This window comes from Natator depressus, chromosome 4 (assembly GCF_965152275.1).
Source record: "Natator depressus isolate rNatDep1 chromosome 4, rNatDep2.hap1, whole genome shotgun sequence".
NCBI classification, from domain to species: domain Eukaryota; kingdom Metazoa; phylum Chordata; order Testudines; family Cheloniidae; genus Natator; species Natator depressus.
The window spans coordinates 80,621,715-80,646,083 of record NC_134237.1 but is presented as its reverse complement, the minus strand read 5'-3'; the positions used below and the strand labels follow the sequence as shown (position 1 = coordinate 80,646,083).

The 24,369-nt window shown below is 40.2% G+C and overlaps 1 protein-coding gene across 7 annotated transcripts in view; it reads left to right on the top strand.

The window, feature by feature from the left end:
* SORBS2 (sorbin and SH3 domain containing 2) overlaps positions 1–24,369 on the top strand; it is a 279,268-nt gene that overhangs the window by 29,780 nt on the left and 225,119 nt on the right. For all 7 annotated transcript variants that reach the window (XM_074951273.1, XM_074951271.1, XM_074951274.1 and 4 more), the window contains exon 2: positions 7,699–7,835. The gene's annotated coding sequence lies outside the window, so the exon portion shown is untranslated. The remainder of the gene's footprint in view (positions 1–7,698; positions 7,836–24,369) is intronic.

The following is a 24,369-nucleotide window of genomic DNA, read 5'->3' as shown; positions in this document are numbered from 1 at the left end:
TGGGGCTAAAATTTCACCCTAGACCTGGTTTTCTGAGAATGTGATTGGCAGGGAGCCTGGAGTTCTCCAAAGCTAGATAATAATTTCCCAAGCTTTCAGAGCTGATGACTCCTTTCCATATTAAGAATGTTTTTGTGAGTGTTGTCTAACAAGAATCCAAATTGTGAGCAGGTGAAATTTTGTAATTATGACAATACCTGTTAAGTATGATGTCTGAAAAACAAATTTTATAAAGGAGATACAAACTAACAATTTAATATGTTGGATGAGTCTTTCTTATAGACAAAAGCTGTTCCATATAAAGTTGGATAGAGGAAATAATAGACTTAATTCATTTTTAGTTGATGGTCAATATCTAATTTTTATTGCAAGCACTGAAGATGTGGGAAAAGGTGAAGTACTCAATGCTTTTTTTGCCTCGGTCTTCACAGACAAGGTCAGCTCCCAGACTGCTGCACTGGGCAACACAGTATGAGGAGGAGGTGAGAAGCCCTCAATGGTGAAAGAAAAGGTTAAGGACTATTTAGAAAAGCTGGACGTGCACAAGTCCGTGGGTCCAAATCAAGTGCATCCAAGGGTGCTGAGGGATTTGGCTGATGTGATTGCAGAGCCATTGGCCATTATCTTTCAAAAATTTGTGGTGATCGGGGGAGGTCACGGACGATAGGAAAAAGGCAAATATAGTGCCCATATTTTAAAAGGGAAGAAAGAGAACCTGGGGAACTACAGACTGGTCATCCTCACTTCAGTCCCCGGCAAAATCATGGAGCAGGTCCTCAAGGAATCGATTTTGAAGCACTTGGAGGAGAGGAAGGTGATCAGGAACAGTCAACATGGATTTAGCAAGGGCAAGTCATGCCTGACCAACCTGATTGCCTTCTATGATGAGATAATTGGCTCTGTGGATATGGGGAAAGCGGTGGATGTGATATATCTTGAATTTAGCAAAGCTTTTGATACTGTCTCCCACAGTATTCTTGCCAGCAAGTTTAAAAAGTATGGATTGGATGAATGGACTATAAGGTGGATAGAAAGCTGGCTACATTGTTGGGCTCAATGGTTAGTGATCAACAGCTTGATGTCTAGTTGGCAGCCGGTATCAAGCGGAGTGCTTCTGGGGTCAGTCTTGTTCAACATCTTTATCAGTGATCTGGATGATGGGATTAATTGCACCCTCAGCAAGTTTGCAGATGACACTAAGCTGGGAGGAGAGGTAGATACGCTGGAGGGTAGGTATAAGGTCCAGAGTGACCTAGACAAATGGGAAGATTGGGCCAAAAGAAATCTGATGAGGTTCAACAAGGACAAGTGCAGAGTCTTGCACTTAGGATGGAAGAATCCCATGCACCGCTACAGGCTGGGGACCGACTGGCTAAGCAGCAGTTCTGCAGAAAAGGACCTGGGGATTACAGTGGACAAGAAACTGGATATGAGTCAACAGTGTACTCTTGTTGCCAAGAAGGCTGATGGCATATTGGGCTATATTAGTAGGAGCATTGCCAGCAGATCGAGGGAAGTGATTGTTCCCCTCTATTCGGCACTGGTGAGGCCACACCTGGAGTATTGCGTCCAGTTTTGGTCCCCCCACTACCGAAGGGATGTGGACAAATTGGAGAGAGTCCAGCGGAGGGCAACAAAAATGATTAGGGGGCTGGGACACATGACTTTTGAGGAGAGGCTGAGGGGACTGGGGTTATTTAGTCTGCAGAAGAGAAGAATGAGGGGGGATTTGATAGCAGCCTTCAACTACCTGAAGGGGGGTTCCAAAGAGGATGGAGGTAGGCTGTTCTCAGTGGTGGCAGATGATAGAACAAGAAGCAATGGTCTCAAGTTTCAGTGGGGAGGTCTAGGTTGGATATTAGGAAACACTATTTCATGAGGAGGGTGGTGAAGCACTGGAATGGGTTACCTAGGGAGGTGGTGGAATCTCCATCCTTCTAAGTTTTTAAGGCCCGGCTTGACAAAGCCTTGGCTGGGATGATTTAGTTGGTGTGGTCCTGCTTTGAGCAGGGGATTGGACTAGATGACCTCCTGAGGTCTCTTCCAACCCTAATAATCTATGATTCTAAGAGAAAACGGTCTCCTCAAAGTACAAGGAGGAAAATGACAACAGAACTTTCAAGGCACCTGCAAGTAAAGCTAAGTTACTAGAGAAAGTCAACTGCAGAATTTTTTCATGAGAGATACCTGTCAATTTGTCTTACAATGATCCAGTCAGTGCTGATGAGTCAGTAACATCTTGGATGCAGGGTCTTCTGATCCACTTCTTTCACATCGGAGTTATGGGGGAAAATAGTACTACAGCTGGGCCTGCAGTTCCTTGGGACAGTCACTCTCAGTGGTCAGATGCTTCCTGATAATTCCTGGCTGGCTCCTCAGTTCCCTCCACAAAATCTAAGCCAAGAGGAAACTACTATAAGTTTCCCGTTTGTGCTCAGGAAGACCAAAGTTTTCTGATGAATCACGCATGGACAGAACATTCGAGTTCCAGCCCTGGCGAAGAAAGCTCAGCTCATTCAGCAAGGCAGGCTAAGCAGTGACACCCAAAATGAATTATTGATGGACTCCACAAAGGGAGATCGATCATTCAGAAAAACCTTCACTTCTGCTCTTAAAATAAAGAGCTGACTTAGCTGTCTCACTTCATCTGGAAAGTGGAGTTGGTTGTAAGAAGAATCCATGATAAGAGAGCAATGTCAAAAAATCAAAAATACATTGCGTGGCCTTTAATAAAGTTCACTACTTTATAACCTCTGTAAAAACAGTATATTTCAGACTTCCAGGCAGCAAGAGCTTGGGAACACATAACAAACTAAAGCTGTGAGGCATTATGTGTAGTGTTTTGGATCCATGCGACTGGGCTGCTATTCTTATCCGTGAACACCTTGGTACCATCCATGCAGATTGCAATCCACCACTCCCACTGGGTGTGGAAATCTTTGACTGCTTCCTGCAATGTCTTGAATAAAGTAGTCTCTTGTTGTTTGTCCTTGCAAAGCTGTATATAAGAGTGTCTGCTTTAATAAACAATTGGAAACATACATTGCAACACTAGAAATTATGCAGCACCAGATATATCATTTAATTCATCAAGTTCTTGGGCATCCTCAGCCATGTCACTAATATGGTAGAAAAGAGTAAAGCATAGCAAACATTTTTGGACAAAAGAGTTTTAGCAGAGAAATGTAGATCTGGATAGACTAAAACACATTGTGAATTAATGTCAAATTTGTCTAATTGTTTTGGTGGGGGGTGGATTAAAAAAAATCACATTTTTAAAAATGCAATATTTCCATTTTTCAAATAAAAAAAGTAAAATAAAGCCTCAAAAATGAGTGTTTCATTCAATCCAAAACAGAACTTTTTTTACTTTTCAGTTTTCCAGAACGTTAAAATATTTTCCCCCCAATTTCCCCCCCCCCCGATCAGTTAGTGAACCAAAAAAATCAGTTGTTTGCACAGCTGTACATAACAGTACTATTTGGTAAACGGCATTATTTGGTAGCAGTTCAGGCCCTATACTTTTTAAAACCGATGGAGCAATGTTATTCCACCTTTACATTGTTGTATGGTTCGTAGAGATACCTTAAAGTCCTTGAAGGGTTCTTTGATAACATGGCCACACCAAGTAATCAAGTCTTGTTGGATTTTTTTTCAAAGCTTCCGGTTTTCTTGGGGGTGGGGAGGGTGGAGCGATACGTATTTGTTTTTTAAATCTCACAATAAATTTGAGGCTTCGTGCTCTTGGCTGCCAACACTTCAGAACACATTCTACCCTGTGGTCAGGGATCAGCACTGTGTCCGTGGTAAAAATTTTGAGGTCTGTGGTGATTTTTCAAAAAATTTAATGACTGAATGACATAACCCCCTTTCCCCTCCCCCCCCCACAATGTACATATATATATAACAAAACATTTTGTATGGGACTTCTGTTTTATATAAGGAAATCCAGACAGATGGGCACACATGCAGGTGCAGGTTCAATATTTTATTATTAGTTGAAGCTCTAGTAGTTTTCTGCATACACTCTCATCTTTCACTAGACTACACTAATCCGCTAGCTGGGATTCTCAGGTTAAAACAATATGGTGCATGTCTTTAAAGGTATATCCCGTTACAGAGCTGACGTTGTTTATATATTTTTATTACCAAAAATGTATTGATACTTTTTTTTTCCCAAAGGTTTGTTTTTGCATGACCTTCTATGACCCCCTGAGCTTCCTCCATGACTCCCAAAGGGCTTGCACATTATCCCAAGGGTGGCTATCCCTATATATAAACTTGTAGTCACTATTATATTGTGATTCTTCAACCACAGGCTATACTGAGGTGGAGCATATGTGGAGAGGCTGGGCAGCAGCAGGGTACCTCAGAGGCATTCTGGCTGCCTTGGCTAAAAAGCAAAAAAAGGTCTGGGAAAGTTCCATTCAGGAGACAGCGCTCTGGCACCCTTTTACAGAGTATAGTACGGGCTCCACTTCTCTTGCTCTGCTCTGCTCTCTCTTTCAGAAAGGGATGAGGGAGGTGGCCCCAACTGTATCTTATGGTGGCCCTTTTGGAGATAGACTTGTATGCAGGAGAAAGCTCCTTGCACATCACCTTCTACCCTTGCAAATAAGCTTCAGGGCCTAGTTCTGCTCCCATTGAAATCACTGGAAGTTTTTGCCATTGTCATTAAAGAAAGCAAGGTTGGACCCTCTCTCCGGGTCTTTAATGAGAATTTATTTGGCTCACAGTGGTCAATCATAGTAGCACAAAGGCACAGAACTGGGGAGGGGTTCTGCCCCAATGGACTTTTTTTTAGGTTTTTTTTACTCTTTTCTGTAATAATTCATACAGGAAAATGAGGCTGTCACATATAGGAGAATTATGTCAGAAATAGCACTCCAAGGGTGATCACAAAGTTGTGTAGAAGTAACACTCACAATAATAATAATAATAGTTTATACCTGGTTATACTGTGCTTAAGTTATGGGATCTGAACAGCATTCAAATTAATCTGGGAAATTTTCCAAAGGAGGAACAATTCTCCAGCCACTGCATACAGACAATTCCCATTGACTTGTCTAGGAGTTGATCATTTGCAGTGGCTGGAGAAGTAGGCCTAGGAAACTGTTTCTGGTGAATTCCTATAATTATTATATTTTCCCCTCAATAACTGTCCCAAACTCCCATTATCACTAATAGAAGGTATGTAGATATTTTGAAGAGACAATTTTCCCTCGTGGTGACCCTATGTTACGGTATTAATCTATCCAGATTCTTAACGTGTACATTTAAGATCCTAGAATAGTTTGTCAAACTTTCTCCAATACTATCCAAACATGGAATTGCATGAAGCCTTGGACAGGATGTCTATGCTCAACATATATTTTTGTTATTTTTAGTTTAGTTTTGATTTATTTGTACTGATTTCAATAGAATCATAATGCTCCAGTAAAACAATTATACAAATGAGTTTGTGTTGGAGTTGCCAGTGTTACTGAAAAGGCAAATAGTGTAAATAATATTGTCTGAAAAGTATAATGCAACAGCCTTTGCAACTATGACAAGGATCTGGTTATGATTTTTCTTGCGTTCTGTATCTGTGCTTTGTGTCTGTTTTGCTAATAAACATAGGGATGATCAGATCTGGCCTGGAGAGGGCCAGATGGTATGTACATTTTTAGTAATATTTACAGAGTATAACACATTTCTAACTCACCATCATCTGATAAGATTTATATCCAGTAGCTGAAATGAATGATTAACATATACCAAAGCAGTACTACTGAGCAGGGTAGTACATGCTATAAAAGATAACAGGTATGTTATGATTTACACAAAATAAATTGCAAAGAACATATAATAAACAATGTAAGGTGCCAAGATGGAATATGTGCTGATGGTAAATCAGGGAGCTCAATGTAGTGAATGGCTGTCTTCTGAGAAGATATATAGCACTGCATAGTAGCGGACATTAGAGAATCTTACTTCAGTAATAATTGGACATTAAGACACAGCTACAATGTTGTATGTGTAATATCGGTGTATAGTGTAATAGAGCTGAACTCTTCTGTACCTCTATGGATGAATGTTTGTGGTAAGATAGTGGTCCTAGATTGATTTGGCTGACATTCAAACAGTTGAGAAGGTGACTGGGCATCTCCTTTTTATAACATTTCCTTCATCTAATCGTGTGTGTGTCAATAGGAACTGACAACTTAGAATGAAGCAATAATAATGCTTAACTTAGCAGTCAAATATTTAGTGGTTATGTTGTTTGTTAACAATTGTTCTTAACGGGGCACTACAATGGTAAGGATCAGTTTTGTGAGAATCCTTTCCCTTACATAGAAGAGTAAGTTCCTTTTCGGACTTTGACAGCTTCATCACTGTGATTGGCCCTGCATTATGGTGTGTGAGCACGTTATTTTTAATTGGACATTTGCTCATTCGTGTTTTTGTTAAAATTGCCAATATATAATTGCTTTACCACATGGGTGCTTTATTGGGTTGCTGTATTTTTGTCTGATATCCTGACTCAGGCATCAGGAAAAACATTCCTCAAATGCCAGCCACTCTCAGACCATATATCAAAAAATCTGAAGCTGTCCAATGATTGAGCTCATAAAACCTATCCAAATGAGCAAACCAGTTAAGTAAAAATCTGAGCTGGATTTAAAGATGTAATAAAGCATTTTATAATCTACGCAGCATGGACTTGTTTTGGATCCAGGTTAGAAAGTAACTTCAGAACGCTATTTTTTCCTTCTGACGGAAATAACAGAGTTGTGAAGGGCAGTCCACAGTGATGTGGTGGGATGTGAGAAGTTGTCTTGATGACGCACAGTAATCTGTGCCTGTCACAATTGGTAGGAAAAGATTTATAGAGGACATCCTGAAAAGCTGCTTCACATGACGGAAGAAGCGATTTCAGTTCACTGATGATATCTGTAAGCCCCAAAGAAACCAGCTTTCATGCACCAGAAGAGCATGAGTATGAAGCTAAGTTTTTCTGTGATCAGTAGCCCAACCTGAGTAAATGCTTTGTTTTCCTTGTCATTTTTTTCAATAGGTGCAGGCAGGTATGTGGGTAACTCCATTATGTCACTGAATGGTCCCTGGTCCTTACTGAGAAGACGAGCTACAGTCTCAGGCCACAGTGAGAAATATTTAGACATTCAAAAAATAGCACACTTGACACTGAAAATTTAGATGCAAACTGAAAATAAACTGCTGGGAGACTGGATTGCCATCCGACACTGACATCACCTAGATCAAAAAAACTTGAATGCAAAATGAGCAAATGAGAGAGCCCTTCCAGCTCAGAGAAACCCTTTTGTGGAGATGGCACAGCATCTTCAGTGGTGATTAAACTTGAAGCTACTATTCCAAGCTAAAAGAAAATATAGTGGTTAATTTCCGGAGCCCATAGGTAATATAGTCTTAAAGGCCCCAGATGTGTGTTTTACATTAGTTTTCTGCATCAACATTACTTGTTCCTTCTGTTTCTTTAAATGAAAATTTGGACAATGCACAAAGTTGTTGTTGTGGGTTTCCTGATTTTTATGTGTGTGAATGTTTTGCATTTTAATCCTGACTGTAGGCAAACCCGTCCGTTGCTGAAAATAGCTCAAATGCTCCTAGAACAGTAGTACCAGCCAGCAGCTGAGATTCATTTACTCTCTTATCCCCTTCCCTGTTTCTCCCCTACAGATTCCTGGATTTGACTTAAACTTAAACCTTTGTAGTGCAAACCTTTTAAAAAAGGCTAAATAAACAAGAACTGCATGTACAAGGGAAGAAGCACTTACTTCCTCTGTACTTGAGAAACAGCCAAGCTGGTCTGTCCGGTAAGTCATATATATTTTTTGTTAAACATATGTTCTATGTTTTCTTACTGCACTCATGACTGACTTTCTTGATGATCTAGCTAATGTTCAGAGAGAACCTGCCACTTATTACTAGTATTTCTTAGCCATATGTTCTATTTCTGTACATAAGTGCAAACCCAATTATGTTGTACAGAAGCAAGAGTCTAGGTCCTGCTTTACTGTGCCTTTTTTGAGGCTCTCTGAAATATTCATCCAAAGTTGTATGTACTGCATTTTAGAATGGGCTGGGTTTTAAATTTTAATAATTTAGCTCTCAGGTTGTATCCAAATCATAAGAGAAGATCTAAAAGCAAAACCCCAGATCACTGTATTTTTAGATTTCTTCCTGCTTTTAGTGTTTGAAAGTTAGTAGAATACAATCAACTATCTAAGTAAAGAGAATTTCTCAATTATAGCACATAAATCCTTAGTGTTTAAAATCATCTTTCCCATTGATTCACTAGTGTTGCTTGGTTTGCTTGTTTGTTGCATGTTGTGCAGAGACAATATATAATCTAAAACGTTGACACGTGCAATGTAAAATTTAATTTTTCTTTCACTGATGTTAATGTATGCACCTAGTTAATCTGTGGTGTTGGCACGTTTACCAGCAGGCTTCTTTAACCTACTCATAAAATATTTCTGTAACTGCCCTTTACTCTATTATAAGGATACTTGATGTGGCTTACAGTTTTCAAAGTGCTTTGATCTGTGTACTTCCAACATAACATTTAGTTTGATTGTGGGTGTTAACGTATCTTGGGTGGGGGGAATGTTTTGCTATGGTGCTATGACAACACCTTCTGAATAAAAACTTTGATTTGTCGACTACATTCCTGTATTCTTCCTTACTATGAACAAAATGAAGAAAATGTCTAAAAAAGCAAAACCAGTTCTTCCATTTCTGAGATCAATCACTTTTTCAAGCTTCGATGATCAGCTTCCTGCTGCATGCTATGACTTCTCTAAGCAAGAAGCTAGCATTAAATGACAGCTTACAGAGACATAGTCCATCAGCTCACATACCCTGTGGACCACTGGCTTACCATAATTACTATGTTCTTGTGTACTGTATGCCTCAGTTCAGCATAGTTGGTTTTTCAATCTTTGCCATAGAAAAACCTGGAGTTAGAGTTCACATTTTAAAAAAAAGTTTATTGAAACCCTGGGCCATATGTCAAAGCAAAGCTACATTTAAAAATACAGTAGTGTTGTGTCTTAAACTTTTCAGGAGGGGAAAGTTGTTGGGGTCAATTCTCTTATTGAAAAGCTGTGACTGGGCTTCCTAACTCATTTAATTTTAATTTTCAGTTTACTTTTTGTACAAGAAAAATTCACATAAAGTTATAAAGTGTGTATATAGTTTTTATTGTATAATATATATATTTGGTAAAAAATATAGACTTGTATAAAAATTAACATATTGGGTGTCTTGTGATATTTGTTCAGAAATGCAGGTTTTGGTCAGAGCCCTGTGCTAGTGTTTCCCACTGCTATGGGAGACCTGGATCCCATTCCTGGACTCTTGCTCGCCCGGGCCACCAGGTGTTGATAATTCTGGGCAGGTAGCAACCTCAGAGCTGTGTGGGATTTGCATCACTCAGCAGACACACCTCTGGCTGATTGACTCTTCCTCACCTAATAAGCGCATTCAGATAGCTAGTGAGATGATGCATAATAATCCAGTGACCTGGTGGTTATTTTGTCCATTTAAGTATCAGACTAAACCACCTTGTCAAGCTACATTCCGGTCTCTGACCAAAAGGAATCAACTGGCCTGTGCCTCTCCGCAACAATCTGTCCTTCTTTGTGCCTCAATGCTGGGCCACCCCAGCCACCTTCTCCCATCCACTTCTCATAAACCGCTTCTTCTACTCATATAGAGCTCTTCTCTCCTACCTACTTGTCTTCCTGAACAGTGAGCCTGTTGCCTTCTTATCCCTCACCAAAAGACCCCACTTCCTCTTCCCCAGCTTGATCACTCTTTTCTCACTGATGTACCCAACTTTTCCACCGTGCAGTAATGACCGCTTGACTTATCTGTTAGCCCCTTTGTGGATGGCCCATTATGAAGAGGTTTTTAAGGACCTCTGAAAGGAATACTGTTTAGAGAGAAGGTTGGTTGCTGTAATGTGGTCCTCTGTGGAGTGAGCACGTGATTGTAGATGAAAGTCTGGAAGAAATGTGTGTTTCTCAGCAACAGCCTTTTGGAGAAAAAAATACAACAAAACTATATTCTTGGCAAAACTTTCCAAATACTATTTTTTATCAGAATAATATCTGAGTTATGTAAAGTAAGTGTGAAGGAATGTCTATAACTGGGAATTTTCCACTTTAAAATGATGAAACATTTCATTAAAAAAAATTATAGTCAAATAAAATTGCTCAGGAACGAGACCAAGTAATGCTAAATTTCAGGTTAGCATTAATTTTTAGGATCAAGTAATAAGCTCCAGCAGTTAGGAGTCAGTATGTGAAATGCTGACACAATCTGAATTGTAGTGGTGTGAATGTGGCACCATAACTAAATCAGCTGAATGAAGGAAGTCTCAGGAGAGCAATGGAATGTCTTTCTTTGCTTAAACATACCTCTGCATTCATGAAGAACACACAGTAACATTTTGTGCAGGTTTCTCCCTTTGACAGTGTGTCTTTGTTCACTCTCCAAAGGTGATGTCAAATATGTCAGTGGAAAAAGTAATAAACTTCCTGGTTTACATTTTTTATTTTACTTAACTGATATGCTCCCAGGGAGCCTTGTAAGTCTTGAATAGCCTAGTGCTGTTACTTGTAATGCAATGTGTTTGGAGAGTAAAGGATCACTCAGAGCAGTTAGTGTTGGTTGAATAAACAAATGTGACTTGTCACCACTGTCTAAATTTAAACAGAGGAGTATGTGTAAGCTTTTGATAATGGAGCCTACACATCTGATCAAATAGGACATCTCAGAATTTCCTTGATTTGTTCCCGATGTACAGGTCAGTTTTCCAAATACAGTGATTGCTTTCAGGATGTGTTGGTTCTAGAAACAATTAAAGTTCTATCCTGATAGCTAGGATTACTTGTGTAGTAAGAATTTTTCACGCTGATAAAGAATTTGAATTTAACATCTGTTCTGCCATCGGTGAACATGGGTAGCTCCTGTGGAGATTACTGTGAGTTACACACACTTATCAATAGCAGAGATTAGTGGGTATTTGTTCTAACTGAATGTTGTTTAACGCTATGTGACCATGTTGAAACAGAGAAAATAAGACTGTTTAAAAATAGTAGAACAAAGTATGCAGAATGGCTGAAATTCATCCATTGTGTGAAGGGCAGCACATTGCCCTCTCTACTACTTAAGGATCAGAGTGGGGATGCACCAGGGTCAACTGGCTGAGCATGTCTGCCTATTTACTGCAAGCCACAAAAGTAGTCTCTGCACTGGGCCTACAAAGATCAGCACAGAAGGTTGAGGGTGATAGTGGATAGTTCTGGGACAAGCCCAGGGCAATGGTTCAGCATTGACATAGATAATTTGCCTCTATACCCAAGACAACTTGTGGAGACGGATGCAGCTGCTGTTGTACCCTAGTAGTCCCTCTGTATAAGTCGAGTAAGGATAGCAGCTGCAGAGAGCTCATAGCCCTGCACTGGTGGCACTTCTCATACGTATAGCTGGAACACTCAGGTTTTATGTAGGTGGAATAAGTAATAAACTTGATTCTTCTTTCACACCATGGTGGAAGTGAGAGCAGAATCATGCTCACTATTCTTTATTTCTATTCACTCGTGTTATGGAATGAACTGAATGAAGACCAGATAGAGCTGTGCTGTTTGACTTCAACAGCTGGACAGCTATTTGTCATCTAATAAAGTCACAGAGTCACAAATTATGTCCTAATGTAGCATCACAGTGTTTACTGTGTCTAGTTGCACTGTTGCAGCTCATCATCATTATGTAGAGCTGTAATGTTGTGACGTGATGGCATATTATGTAAGAACTTCATCTTTTCTCCCTTCACGCTGGCTGCTGGGAAAGGGGCTCCCCTTTTTCTCTTGTTCCCCATTACTGCCTTGTGGGAAAAAGAAGGACATTTCCTCTCCCTTCTGTCTCCTTGGCTTGGGAAACACCCTTACCCCTGGAGGGACTCCAGTCACTTCAGAGCCAACAGAGTGCCATTAAGACAGAGGGTCTTGGAGAAAGGCGTCCTGATGAGCCTCCTGCAGTTTGTGGGGAGTGAGTTAAGGTTGTAGTACCTTGTCTTTACAATATAATAGTCATCTGGTAGTGAGCAAAATTGACTGCAAAATTGTTTTGATGGCAATCTTCTTCTTTTATATGCTCATCACTTTCCAAAAGAACTCTTACCTTCTGGGCTGAAATTTTTGCTGTTTGGTCTCTGAACAGATGGGAATATCCATGATAGAAAACTTTGACTTTTTGGCCAAAAATCTAAAACCAAAGTAGTTCAATTTGTAAACACCACTGTGGTGCTGCACTGAAGGTGTAGTTTAGGTAATTCATACTCCTATTCTTCTCTACAGGCAAAAGTCTCTGATCAGTCTATCTTTCCCATGATGCACCATGGTTTCCCCTCTTTGTGAGGCAAGGCAATGCATTATGGGAGTACTATGGTCATGGTGCATCATGGGAAATAAGTCTGACTTGGCAGCCCAGCCCAGAGGACAATGGGGACATGAAGCATTAAAACTAGAATTTCCACGAGGCACTGAGATGGCATATCTGAATTGATATGTTTGTTTACAGCCAAAACATTTTGGTTTTCCAATGAAAGCTGGAGACTTTTCAGTTCTCAGACATTTTTTGGTGAAAAATTGAAATAATTGTGGAAAGTAGATATTTTTCCCCCCAAAAAAATAGTGTAATAGAAAACTCAATTTCCCATCAAAAATAGTTTCATTGGAAAATTTTAACCAACCCTAGTGTATGGTCTAGTTTGAAAAATATTGATTGGTTAATTATATGTAGCTCTTACATAGCACTTTTCATCATAAAAGTAAAGTTATGAACTATCCTGAAAGCTATGTTAACTGTGTGTTTCTTCTTATAGAGAGATAAGGCATGTATGTGTGCATTTTTTTAACTTCACACCTAAGTGTGTATCTATTAGGTGCATCTTTGAATGTATTTTAGTAAGCCTCAGTTATCCTTAAAGAATTAATGACTTAAGTTCATGTATAAGAGCGTGCTTCTCAATGTATATTAGTAGTTTAATGACTAATGTGTGTCAGTAGTGGTTTAACTCACTAAATATTCAATACTCTTTAGCATTTGAGGAGGCTTAAATATGTATGCCACCCTAAAGCCTAGGAAGCTTAACTGCTTGGTCCCCCTTAAGGATTTTTTCCATCCTTGTTTAAAAAAAAAAAATCAAAAAAACAGTGGCCAACTAGATCCATGTCTGGCAGAAACTCCCCATATGTGGCTCTTCTCTGGTCTTTGCAGAAATGTGAAAGAGGATAGCTGCTTTTGCAGCACCATTCCACTGTTCCTGAGAGTTCCTACAATGGACTGTCTTAATGTAAGGAGCTCTGAGACCAGCAGATGAAGCATAAATTGTATTTCCTTTGCTAAAAGCTTCTCCACGCTGTAAATGCTGTTGAGCTAACATTGCTGATGAGCCCTTTTTCGTTTCCTGTCTTTATCTGTCACCTTACCATTGTACCACCACCCTTTTTATGTAATAAGCAGATTGCAGATAGAACTGTCGATTAGTGAGAATGTAAACAAATCAGATTACGATCAGGGCAATCTATGAAATACAACAGTAATACCATTTTGTATTGATTTGGGCCTTTTCAATGCCTAGCTTTGGCATTATCAATAATCTATTTACATTAGTTCAAAGCAGGACAGGCGTGCAATACGGGTAGCTTAATTTGCTACTGGAAGCCTGACTTTCCCATTTCCTCATAGGTCCTGAATCATGATGTCAGATTTTTGCATAAATGCAATAGGGAGTGCTCCATATCAAAGTATTAACCTCAGTAGCTCACAGGGCCAGTTCCAACCTGACATTGTGCTCCCTGTGATTTGAGGCATGTGTTCCAAACCCAGGCTCACATACCTCATATCAAGGGATGTCATTCATTTGGGTTGGGTGGTTTCCTAAATTCCACACACATTTGGTGTCCTATCCTTTCTACTACTGAAAATTGTTTACATCAGGAATAAAAAGAATATGAAACTGAGGTTACAGAAAGAGCGAATTAAACTAAATGAGTGAATTGCCACCATAATTGGTTTTCTGCGCAAATTTACTTGTCCATCTGTCCCCTCCCTCCCTTCCTCATTTTGGATGTTTGTCACACTTTGTGTTCCAGATTTTGGTGTTGGCAGAGTTAGAGGTATGCACACTGTTGGTTGTCATTCTTTGCTGCAGTGATGTTAAATTAATTGGACAAACTTTGAAATGTGAATGTAAAAGTCATTTCAAGCAACAATTTAAATTATAAATGTGCAAAAAGTAGCTATAATAAGTCGAGTCAACAGCAGCATAGAGGATAGAGACAAGAAAGATCATTTGAGATTATAGGCAATGGAAGGTAGAGGGAAGTAGAAGTGAGTGATAACAAAAGAGGTGATAGGAGTAAAATAAGGGAGGAGAGGAAGCCCAACACAGAGAAAGGGAAAATGCAGAAGAGGTATTGGAAGAGAGACCACACTTCTTAGCAAGGAGCACTGCCTCAAAAGCAGGCATATTCAGGGGGCCAGATCCTCAGCCCCAATAGACTCAGTGTTGGTGGCCAGCTGGGGAGTCGCCCAGTGTATCCAGCTCTGCATGGGCCCACTCACAGCCCTGAGTATACGGAACTTGCTAGAGGGAGGGGGCATTCTCCTCAGCTACTGCAATGAGTCTTTGCTAAGTTAGAGCTGCCTGGACTGGCTACCAGCAGTCCTATAGATCAGGGAATCCAAAGATGGAGTAAAGTCACCTGTGATTCCCCCTTCCCACCAGGTCCTGTATTTGAAGATCAAGACCAGTAACTGGACTATTACAGCAACAGCTGAGGCCCAAATTAACCTGGCACAAATGGGACTCAAACAGATAAAATAAATTAACACTCAGTGGTGAAGTGGGAAGAGAGAACAGTGAAAAAAGAGAAGGGAGAGTCACATCAAGGGTTGGACTTTCAGAAGTGCTCAGTGTTGGCCCTGATGCTGCTCCCATTGAAGTCAATAGCTCCCATTCACTTAAACGGGAGCCACATTAAGCCAATGCTGAGTGCTTCTGAAAATCCAAGACTGTAGTGGGGGGAGGAAACCCAGAAGCCTGCCTCTGCTATAGGAACTCAATATCGGAGCCAAATGTATCTACTTATGTTGACATTCTCTCTTGAAATGTCTAATAGTAGTACATATATAGCATTTTGCACTAATGGATTTGCATGGAGGAAATTAGATTCAGGCAAGTGTTCAAATTAATTCATAGGTAGAACTGGGACTGTAATTCATAATTCCATGTGCTGTCAAGGAAATATAAATATGTCTAGGAAATAAATGTCAGTAGCTGCCCAGTTTTGTTTTTTTTTAATTGTGAATTATATTAAAAAGCTCTAAATCCACTACTAGGTGAAATTCTGGGTAGTGGTTATCCTGTATGAAGTCCTAAATGGCCTAGGCTCAAACTCTCTTCGGTACCATTTCTGAGTTATTATATGATCTGTGCTCATTGGAACCCTAAAACTTGATGCCATGTGAAGCTTGTGTATGGTAGTGGGAGCACTTTCTATGTAGTGAGCCTACATATATGGAATTCACTCCCTGCAGACATAGGATAAGCACAAGGCTGGTAGCTTAGAAACAGTTGCATGATTCACTGCTTTAGTGAGGACATTCCAATTGATTAAATGCTAGTTTCCTTTGTTATTATGTTCACAGCAGATACACAGAGAAGTTAAATAAAAACATAGAATACTGTCTCTGGAAGGTTGTAGTGGGACACTGCACACAGAACCCAAGAACAGAGAGACAAAGGAAGGCTGCTCTCTAAAACAGACACAACTCACCCCTTCTTTGTATGGGCTGTTTGGCTGCATACTGATTGCTGCTAGGCTGGCCCAGATCACTTAATTCTCTATAGAGCCCCCCGCTGGGGAAAACAGAACCAGGAAATATCCTGGAATTTAAAGTGACAGTCTACAGTTGTAAGAGTTTTCAATAAAACCTATCCTAGATGATTGGTAAAGCTTCAGGGAGAAGGTCAGCATGCTATTTGATCTCTTACTGAGATCTTGAAGGCCTCTTACACTGCTTAAATATCCATGGTGACAGGTGCCTAATAAATGCTTGTAAAAGGAAGTGATCAGAAATTCAATAAATGTTTGACAAACATAATGATTGGGAATGGGTGTATCAGATAAAGTGAAACACCAGCTGACCTAAACCTTCATCCAGAAGAACTCTAATGGCACCCAAACAGGACCTTTTTCAAGTTCAGTAGTTTGGATATATGTGAAGATCTTTGTTTTTGATTTGTTTTCTTATTTTCGTTTTCACAAACCTTTGTATTTCCAGGTTCCAGTTAGAACCGGAAGCAGAGATGCCAGTCTTTGGAACTTCAGACTTTCAAATTTAGCCTGTTACTAATAATTATGCAAACTTGGCCCAAAAATTAACTAGGACTGGACAAATGTTTCTGGTGGAAATCTGTGCCACCTGAATAAGCCCTGTCAGAGCCTGACAAACATTTAACATGACAGTGCAGGTTTGGCGAGCCTTGGAATCAGCTGGCGGAACTACTTGTTGCAAGCTGCTTATTTATTGGGTTTGGCCTTTTGTTTGTTTGTGAATTATCTAGGAATCCATCATAACTTGAAGAAACTTGGTTTTTATTCATAATTGTTCTAACAAAACTTTAAAGAATATATTTGTGTCTATTGGATTGTCACAAACTAGTGAGTGTTTTAAGTACACTTAGTATTTTGAATTCAATCTGCTTGACTGGTCAGCTAAGTCACACAATGTAGTTCTTTGAGTGGTTGCAGATATGTATTCCACTCAGGTGTGCATGTGCCTGGCACATCGCAGCCGGAGAATTTTGCCTAGCAGTATCTTTAGTGTCAGTGCTCGCTCCCTGTGGTTCTAGACTTTCCCTGGCTACATAAGGGCGGCATTGCCCCAACTCTCCTCAGTTCCTTCTCACCACCCTCAGCAGGAGTCGGAGCATTCTGTGTGGTGATTGACCTCACAGTGTTTTTCTCAGTTACAGTATCCTGGGAATTTATTGTATATAGCAGTCATGGCCAAACAGAGCCTTGCAGTTAAAGTATAACTCATGGAGCCCCCACCCCCATTCTTTGCCTACCAGACTGGGGGCGGAGGGAGCTTGGGACTTCTGCCCTGCAGTGGGGTGGTGGGACTAGGGACTTCTTCCCTACAGGGAGGGGGGTATAAGGGCTTTAGCCCCACACCCCGGCAGGCACCAGCTCACAGAACAAGTTGTGCATGTCTTGCATCTTTCGAACTTCTGAAGATTATTGTATGCGGCTCGAAGGGTTGGTTAGTTTGGCCACTCCTGGTAAATAATTCATTGTAGTGTAGCTCAGTAGCACCTTTAGGTTTAGTTATAGTGGTTAGGATAGATAGTTAACGTGGGTGATGCCTTCGCTGGGGTTTAAACATTGCCCATCGTGGGGTAGCTATCCCCACTAGAGACTCTCGCCCCCCCCCCCACTTGTAGCGAGGTGCTCTATATGCAAGTCATTTAAGAAGCCAATGCAGGTGCGAGAAACAGCACCTCTTAGAGCGGGCCATGAGGTCTGCTTCAGCAGAGGACCTCTTCAGACCTCTTCCTATAGCGCTGACGGGAGGTGTGGCTCCTGGCCCAAGATCCAGTGCTTCCCCTAACAGGAAGAGAGGTATTGTTCTCCTTCTTTGTGTCCACCAAGGAAGAGACGCCATGAGACCAATTGGGACCAGTCCAGGACTTGAAAGGATTCCTCTTTGTCTTCTAAGAGGAGTGCTGACTGGCACTGAGAGTCATATGTATGATGGAGCTGTGTCCTCTAACCGCTCCCAGGTACTGTGCTGAGATCAATGGGACTCTACACCATTGACTCCAGTTTTGGCCATGAAACATTTGTTGAGTCTGGTACTGACAAAGACATCATCAGCACCCACCATCTCCACGCCATTGACATACCAGGTGGCATCAATCCTGCTTTGCCTTTCCATTCCAGATTCCCCTGCAGTTCAGGGGCTGTCAGCTACCATGGTTTCTACTTCATTCTGCTGTGCCATTGGCCCTGCCAGGTCAGGTTGTGGAGCCGTCATGCTCGTCAGCACCACATTCCACACCGTCCAGAGTTCAGACTTAAGAGTTGCTGCTAGTGTCCTTTGTGGTGCCGAGGGGTTAATCGTGGGGATGGTATCTTTGGCACTGACAGTGTCCTTAACAGATGGTCTCTGCACCATCATTGGTCTGGTGCCAATTACAAGGGCAATGCCTCTCCCAGTACCAACAGCATCAACTACTCATTCATCTGCTGCACCAGTGCCTTCTCTGTATTATGTGCCGGACGAGGCTGACTGTTTGCTGCCTCAGGGGTGGTGCCTCCATTCACACTGGATGACTTCTAGGGCTCCTTGAGATCAGGGACTTCTTCCTCTTCCCCCTCATCTTCGAAGCACCATTCTCAGTCCTTGGATCACCATTGGTACTGGGATCAGCACCGTTCCTGCAGTAGGGATTGCAGTCCCTAGCCTAGTACCCACTGCCCACCAATGGTCTCCTTGGGATGTACCTCAGTCTGGAAGATCCTGCTCTTTGATATAGTCCAGGCCAAAATCACTGATTTCAGCTGCATTTTCTATTCCTGAGCTGTCACAATATAGCTGCCTGCCCCTAGGTAAACACCAGCATCATATATTTAATACATACAAAAGCATTAGCAAAAGAATCTCAAAAAGGGTTAAAGGTGTAAGTGTAAAGCAAAAAATTCCTTTGCAGGTAGCAAAAGGCCAAAGGGGGAGGGAAGGGAAAAAGAAACGGGTTAACTCAACAATTCAGCTAGGCTCAAAAATGAGGGGCAAACTGCCACTCAGGGCCCACGCACACATGCACACAAGCTCCCTGCTGCTAAACAGCCAAAAGCCTATTAAAAAAAAAACCTAAACCAAACGAACCTAAAAAAAAAAAAAATGCAAAACTCGTAAAAATGCAAAGGTTAGCAAATAAAAACATAACAGTCTTGTGACCCTAAAGCCAATATGTTTTTAAAATGCCAAAAAAGCCTCAAAAGGACAGTTTAAACTGGTACAAAAAGCACAAAAAACAAAGGTCCCTAAGCAAAACGCCCCAGAAGAACCCAGGACTTAAAACCCTCCCAAAAGCTAAAGCGAATTGAATATCAACAGCGGACCCTGAACAACCCGTGCACGGGACAAGAACTCCCGTTCATCCTTCCCCCTCTTCTTCTTACGTTACATCCAGGCTTGGCCAGCCTCGGGTAGTGCAGGTATAAGTATAAAAGTGGGTTAGGGCTTGGGGCACTAACACTTTCTTCCTTCCTCTAAGTGGCATGGAGAAGGCTCCCCACCCCCCAGCACTTTCCGCTGTTATTTCTTTTTATTTATTTATAAAGCTTTAAAACTCAGTTACTTGGTGTGCTCTGTCATCTCCTCCCCTAACAATCCTGCGGCCTCAGCCTAATCACCTAACTCCTCAGGCAGATGGTAACAAAAATCTGTCACAGTTTTGGTGGAGAATTGCCGGGGGGGGGGGGCCCTGTGGAGCGCACCAACTGTTCTGCCCATGGCATTTTATGTTTGCTCTATATGGCACTGTTGGTATTACATGTTAAAAAAATTATAATTAAACATGTGCCCATTCTTAGCCGTAGTATGCCTGAAAACCGAAGAAAGGTTTAGCATTCCTCTCTCCACCCTGGTTGGCGGGGGAAAGGTGCAGGTGGGTATACCCCCGGTTGTAGAAGTCCCAGGTAATAGGAGGAGGACTTAAAAATTCTTGCTCCAAGCAAACAATCCTCAGTGCATACACCCTTAGCAGTAGCATGCCTAAGTTAAAGAGGAGAACTTACGGTGTTTTGCTCTGCCCGGGAAGGGTTTTATTTGGTGTATGAACCCTCAGTGGTATTAGACCAAGTAATATGGAGGGAGGTTTAGCGTCTCTCCCTCCGGCCCGAAGGGGGGAGGGTGAACATTGTAAGCCCTGGTGCAATCGTGGGCAACCTAAAATTTCAAGTAACTAAAAAAACCTTAAAAGCTCTACTAACAAATTGTAACAAAAAAGTTATAAAAATTTTAAAAATTCATAAAAAATATGTTCAGGCAATATTTTCTATATAAAACCCAACTCTAAAAAAGTGTGGGCAAATAGTGGTAGTACCTGTATAAAAATGTTTAAAAGGAAGCAATTCAAAGATAATACTTTGTTCAAAAGATTACTCCTTTTAAACAAATCTTGCTCTGTTGAACCAAAATCTAAAAAATATAGGAGTTTGGGCAGTATATTATTTCTTGTAAGTAATATTATGGTAATTCCACAATTTAAAAAAAATGTTTAAGGAAAGGGACCAGGAGGGGTGAGGGCTAATTAAGTAGCCCACCCTCCATCCTAAACTGGTAGTAAAACAAAGCCTGTGCCCATGGAAAGGGATGGTGCAGCAAGGAAAACAGGATTGGGCTCAAACAAGCAGGCAAGCAACAAATAAAAAAAGTAAAAAACAGGTTAAAAGGCCTTAACGGCATAGTTAGCAAAAAATAAAAAACAATAAAAAAATGCGAACATCAAAAATTCAAATCGCTAAAATAGTATTTAAAATAATAAAATCTAAATTAATTAAAATGTCTTTTTAAAAAATAAGCAAATTTAAAAAAATTAATTCGGCAAAGGCTGGAGGGATTAAGCAATTAAACATTGTAACAGTATTTAAAAAAATGTTATAAAAAAAATTCTTGGTTTCTTTGCAGCCATTCTGAAGGAAAAATGGGCCCTTTTCCAAAAAAAGTCTGTAAATAATCCAGGCAAAAAAAAAATGATCTTAATTACAATCAGTTAACTATAAACAATTTAATCAATTTTGCTAAAAAAAATGAAAGGGTTCTATTAAAACTTAACTGCCCCAAAGGTATAAAAAATGTAATCTATAGACAGCTATATAAAAACAAAGCAGTGTATATTGCAGAAGGAGTAAAAAACATTCAAACATACCATGCTACTTAATTAAAATCCTATTAGGGGTCCAAAGAAACCCACCATAGGTTGTGGGTTTTTTTTCAAATTTTTGTATGTTTTAAAAGCAAAAATTAAAAATAAACAGTAATCAAAATTCTGATAAAAGTTAATTGTGTGTCCCTTTTAAAACAAAGTCTCTAAGCTGCTAATGGCTTTCAATCCAAATGCAAACCAAAAAGCATCTGTGTTAATGGAAATTACCTAACTAATAAAGGTAAAAGCCATTAAAACCTAGCCTGTGTATAAAACAAACACAGGAAAATATGGGGGTAATTCCTCTGTTTTGCCTGCAATCAGCAAAAATATTTGTAAAATATATATATATATATTTTAAGGAATAATCTGCCACCCCCAAAGGGGTAAAATATGTTATTTTTGTCTTTCAAAAAATAAAAAAAAACTAATGCCAGCTAAAAAGCAACCCAAAATACCATAAATCTGTCACAATAAAAATTGTGTTTTGTGTTCTATGTTTTGTCTTGTGTTGTTTGTCTTGTTGCTAGCACTGTTGTGTATTAAATATTGCAAAAAAAAAAATCCTCAGGTAGCAGATACCATATTAGGAAAATTAATTTAAAGCAAAAGTTATAAATACTATAAACCTAAAAATAATTAAAAATGAATTAAGCTCTCTGTCCCAGCTACAGGACAGTCTAATACAAAAACAAATAAAAAACCACACTGCTATAGCTGTGGAATGTACTAAAATGCAAATACTTGCTTTGTCCACCTTAAAACACAAAATGTTTTGGGTAATATCAAAAAACACTAAGGTTTTAATACACTTGCTAAAGCAAAGGAAAAGATCACTGTTTAATACTTATCAATACAAATAAATACAGTATGTTTCTAGCATAGTAAAGCCAAACCTTTTAATTAAAAAATTGTTATTAAAAATGCACACCAGCAAGCTCTAAAAGCAAAAATATAAGAAGTTAGCCCACTCCTCATATGGCACATGGAATCCTTCTGGCTACCCCAAACCTTAAGCCAGTGGGCTGGGGAGAGAGGGAAGCTATTAAACCCCAGAGGTTGTACTGAGTGGACTCTTCAAAAGTGGGTGTGCTTATCCGTGCCTGTTGCTCCAAAGTAAAAACAATTCACTAAAATCCTGTGTATAAAATAAATTAAATAATAAAACCAAAATACTGTATAATGAGTAATGTGTATTTATTCATTCCTAAAAAAAAAAAGTTGAAAAAAAAATAAAAGTGTTAGCAACCCATTAATAAACAAATGTAAATGTAATGTAAGTACTGGGTTTACCAATAATCACATTTACTATTTGCCACAACCAAAAAAAATCTCAGCTTTGCTCAATTTAAAAAAAAGCTATGTAAAACCCACAAAGCTATAAAGGCCGCTTTAAATAAAAAAAAAAAGCCAAGCATAAAAAAATCATCATTAAAAATATCCAAAAATGGCAAATTAAAAACAAGGTAATGTTGCAAAAGCTAAAAAAGGCAACCCACAGTCTAAACGCCAGGTGGGTGGGTCCATACTCCATTGTAAATTGCATCTCCCTGGTAGTGTACCACCTTCAGCTACCCGGTAAACTAAAATAAATGCATGCCAATCAGCTCAAAACATATGTTTTTCTTTAGGTTTCTGGTCATGGCCTTGTGGGCCTCGGTTGTGGACCAGCCACCTGCCTGGACCATCCAGGTTTCCATTTGTTCATAAAATTATCTAAATAATTACAATTATATATATAAAAAAATACCTCCAAAGGCTCTCCCTAGCTCAAGCTGTGAAAGGGGCCCAAGCTACAGTGTTGCGAAAGGCTGGGGGGGAGGTGCCTTAAAAACAATGCATAGTCCAAATAAACACAGCAAGGCCACAGCAAAATACCTGATGGGTGGCGTCAAACCTCCCATGGTCCCATGGGGACAAACCCTATTCCTCCTGTGGTAGCCTAAAGTGAAATAAAAGGCCCTTTGGCAAGCAGTGGCAGCCCCTAATCCCTGAACAAAATATCGTTTTAACCTCCTGAACCAGGCAGACAACATCTATGACAAAAGTCAAAAAAGGCTGTAACAAAACAACTAATAATTTTTAAAGTTTTTTGTCTGTGCCTCAGTTTCCCCAGTAGGCGCATTTATGTTGTTCTTTTTCTTTCACTGTTGCTTTGTTAACAAAATAAGGCAGTAATTGTGAGAGCCCAGACACATGCCAAACAAAAGTGGTAAAACCGCTTTTGCTGCTTCAGGCCTGCAAAATTCGTCAGGGCAAAACAATACAGATGCCTCCTCCTTCACAGTATTGCAACACACATTTAATTTGGAGAAAGCTGCCTTTGTCACAGCCATCCGGATGGGGCATCTATGCCAACAAAAAAAATGTGCTATGTTATTTCACTAACAAAGCCAAAAGCTACTACTGGCTAGTGTAGGCAATTGTTCTCGCCCTAACAATTCTATTTGTGGTATATTGCTGCTTGTGTAAAAGGCCAACGGTAACACTAGCCACCATTTCAGAGGGAGGGTAAAAACCAAAATGTTGATTCGGGATCAAGGGGGGGACTGTCACAATATAACTGCCCCCCCCACAGGGGGTCCCCTGGGTAAACACCAGCATCATATATTGCTGATGCTTTTGTATGTATTAAAAAGAATATCGAAAAGGGTTAAGGTGTAAGTGTAAAGCAAAAAATTCCTTTGCAGGTAGCAAAAGGCCAAAGGGGGAGGAAGGGAAAAAGAAACGGGTTAACTCAACAATTCAGCTAGGCTCAAAAATAAGGGACAAAACTGCCGCTCAAGGCCAACGCCCACACAAACAAGCTCCCTGCTGCTAAATAGCCAAAGCCTATTAAAAAAAACACTAAACCAAACAAACCTAAAAAAAAGCAAAAAAACTAATAAAAATGCAAAGGTCAGCAAATAAAAACATAACAGTCTCGCGACCCTAAAGCCAATGTCTCTTTCCATCTCAACTGGGAATCAACTCTGGTGTATGCCTTCTCTCCAATCCCAGTCATCCCACAGGTCATTCTCAAGATGAGGTTAGGTCATATCAAACTGATTCTCATTCCTACAGCTTGGTTGAGGCAGTGTCTGTTCTCTCTGACCTTCTCAGTCTGTCAGTTTGACCTCCTATATCACTTTTCCTCTTCATTCCATCCTACTAACTCAGCACCACGGTGAAGTTTTGCATCCAGCACTCTACATCTCATGGCTTGGATGCTACATCGCTAAATGAGGAAGAACAATGTTCAGAAGTTGTTCGACAAGTATTGCTTAACAGCAGGAAGTCCTCTAGTAGGATGACTTATTTGACCAAGTGGAAACATCTTTTAGTTTAGTTGCTTG